The sequence below is a fragment of the Dipodomys ordii genome, unplaced genomic scaffold (assembly GCF_000151885.1).
Source record: "Dipodomys ordii isolate 6190 unplaced genomic scaffold, Dord_2.0 Scaffold154, whole genome shotgun sequence".
Classification (NCBI taxonomy): domain Eukaryota; kingdom Metazoa; phylum Chordata; class Mammalia; order Rodentia; family Heteromyidae; genus Dipodomys; species Dipodomys ordii.
Window position 1 is genome coordinate 683,029 of NW_012267370.1, and position 2,945 is coordinate 685,973.

The following is a 2,945-nucleotide window of genomic DNA, read 5'->3' on the forward strand; positions in this document are numbered from 1 at the left end:
CCCTCAGCTCTTCAGCTCAAGGCTAGCGCTCTACCACTTGAGCCACAGCGCCACTTCCAGCTTTTTTCTTTTTGCTTATGTGGTGCTGAGGAATCGAACACAGGGCCTCAGGTATGCAAGGGAAGCACTCTACCACTGAGCCACCTTCCCAGCCCTGACTTTCCTTCTTATGCTGGCTTTGAACTTTGATCCTCAGATCTCAGTCTCCTGAGTAGCTAGGATTACAGGTATGAACCACCAGCACCCACCTACAAAAATCTTTCTTGAACAATAATAAACAAAACTACAGTCTGATAAAATGAATAAACAGTGTGAAAAGACTTGCAATAGATTGGGAACAAATATTTGCAGCCTAGAATTATTAATGATTCTGTCACATACCCCAATCTTACAAATACCAGCTTCATTCCCACTTCTCAAATATCTCATGACAAGTGCTTTCCCAAGGCATATCTTGCACAATACACCTATTCCCTTTTTCAGTCTCTCATAATCTCTCACAACTTGGTCAATATCCTTCTCTCCCCTCATCCTCTCTAAAGCATCTGGGCTTTCTGTGGGAGATAATTTGGAGGCTCAATGAAGGGGGATGCAGAGGGCCCCTGATGATGTTCTGATGGTAAAATTCAGGATGTTTAGGGATAGATATAAGTAGTGATCCAGGGTAGCTAGAGATAAGGTTGGGAGTCTATGCCAGGACACTAGCATGCAAATTGAAGAATCATATGAGGAGAGGAACGAGGATATATTTTTTTTTGTTGAACTCTGGGCCTGGCACTGTCCCTGAGCTTTTGTGCTCAAGGCTAGCATTCTATCACTTTGAGCCAAAGCTCCAGTTCTGATTTTCTGGTGGTTATTTGGAGATAAGAATTTCATGGCTGGGATCTGGTGGCTCACTCCTGTAATCCCAGCTACTCAAAAAGCTGAGATCTGAAGATCACAGTGGAAAGTCTGTGAGACTCATTTTTTTCAAGTTTCAATTCAGATGGCCGGGCACTGGGGGGGAAGGGGGGGAAGGATTCCCCTATAAGCATTGGAAGGTCCTCAACAAGATTGGTGCAGTACCCAGCCCTTCCCTCCTCTTCCTCTTCTGGCTCAAGGAAAACTTTTTTTTGCTAGTCCTGGGTCTCAAACTCAGGACCTGGGCATTGTCCTTGAGCTTCTTTTGCTCAAGACTAGCACTTTACCACATGAGCCACAGCACTACTTCTTGCTTTTTCTGTTTATGTGACAATGAGGAATCAAACCCAGGGCTTCATGCATGCTAGGCAAGCACTCTACCACTAAGCCACATTGTCAACCCAGAAGAACATATATTTTTATATTTCTGTGGGTTTTTATTGCTCTTTGTTTTTTGCTGGTCCTGAGACTTGAACTTGGCCTGGGCACTGTCCTTGAGCTTCTTTTTGCTCAAGGCTAGCACTCTACCACTTGAGCCCCAGCACTACTTCTGGCCTTTTCTGAGTAGTTTATTGGACATAAGAATCTCAAGAGGGGGGCTGGGAAGGTGGCTCAGTGGTAGAGCGCATGCCTTGCATGCTTGAGGCCCTGGGTTTGATTCCTCAGCACCACATAAGCAAAAAGAAAAAAGCCGGAAGTGGCACTGTGGCTCAAGTGGTAGAGCGCTAGCCTTGAACTGAAGAGCTGAGGGACAGTGCCCAGGCCCAGAGTTCAGGACCCCCCTCCCCCAAAAAAGAAAAGAATCTCAAGAACTTTCCTGTCTGGCCTGGCTTTGAACTACAATCCTCAAATCTCAGCCCCCTGAGTAGCTAAGATTTATAGGTGTGAGCCACCTGCACTTGGCTTATTTTTGTTGTTTTCAGTCACCAAGTTTATAGTAATTAACTACAGTAGCCACAGGACAATAATACAGATGTCTCATGGTAGAGAGAGAAGCTATTGGAAGGACATAGGTATGCTTTGGGGGTGCTCATTGAGGGAATTTGTGTGCAGCTGGATTGATCAGAAGGATGTGGAGCCAGGTACCAGTGGCTCATGCCTGTGATCCAAACTATGCAGGAGACTGAGATATGAGGATCACAGTTTGAATTCAGCCTGAGCAGACAAAATGAAGAGAGTCTTATTTCCAATTAACCAGCAAATAGCCAAAAGTGGAGTGGAGACGTGACTCAAGTGATAAGAGTACCAGACTTGGGCTGGGAATGTGGCTTAATGCTAGAGTGCTTGCCTTACATGCATGAAGCCCTGGGTTTGATTCCTCAGTACCACTTAAACAGAAAAAGGCCAGAAGTGGTGCTGCGGCCCAAGTGGTAGAAGGCTAGCCTTGAGCAAAAGAAGCTCAAGGACAGTGCCCAGGCCCTAAGTTCAAGACCCAGGACTGGCAAAAAAAGAGTACCAGTCGAGTACAAAAGCTAAGGGTTGGGAAGGTGGTTCAGCGGTAGAGCGCTTGCCTTGCATGCATGAGGTTCTGGGTTCGATTCCTCAGCACCACATAAGCAAAAAGAAAAAAGCTGGAAGTGGCGCTGTGGCTCAAGTGGTAGAGCGCTAGCCTTGAGCTGAAGAGCTGAGGGACAGTGCCCAGGCCCAGAGTTCAGGCCCCACGACCGGACCCCCCCCCCCAAAAAAAAGCTAAGGAAGCCAGGTGCCATTGGCTCATGCCTATAATCCTAGCTACTTAGGAGGTGAGATCTGAGGATCATGATTCAAAGCCAACTTGGGCAGGAAAGTCCATGACACTCTTAATCTCCAATTAACCACCAGAATACCGGAAGTGGCATCTTGAGCTGAAGAGTTCAGGAACAGCTCCCAGACTTAGAGTTCAAGCCCCACGACCAACAAAAACAGAAAGGAGGCTGGGAATGTGGCTGACTGATAGAGTGCTTTCCTAGCATGCATGAAGCCCTGGGTTTGATTCCTCAGTACCACATAAACAGAAAAAGCCAGAAGTGGCACTGTGGCTCAAGTGGTAAAATGCTAGCCTTGAG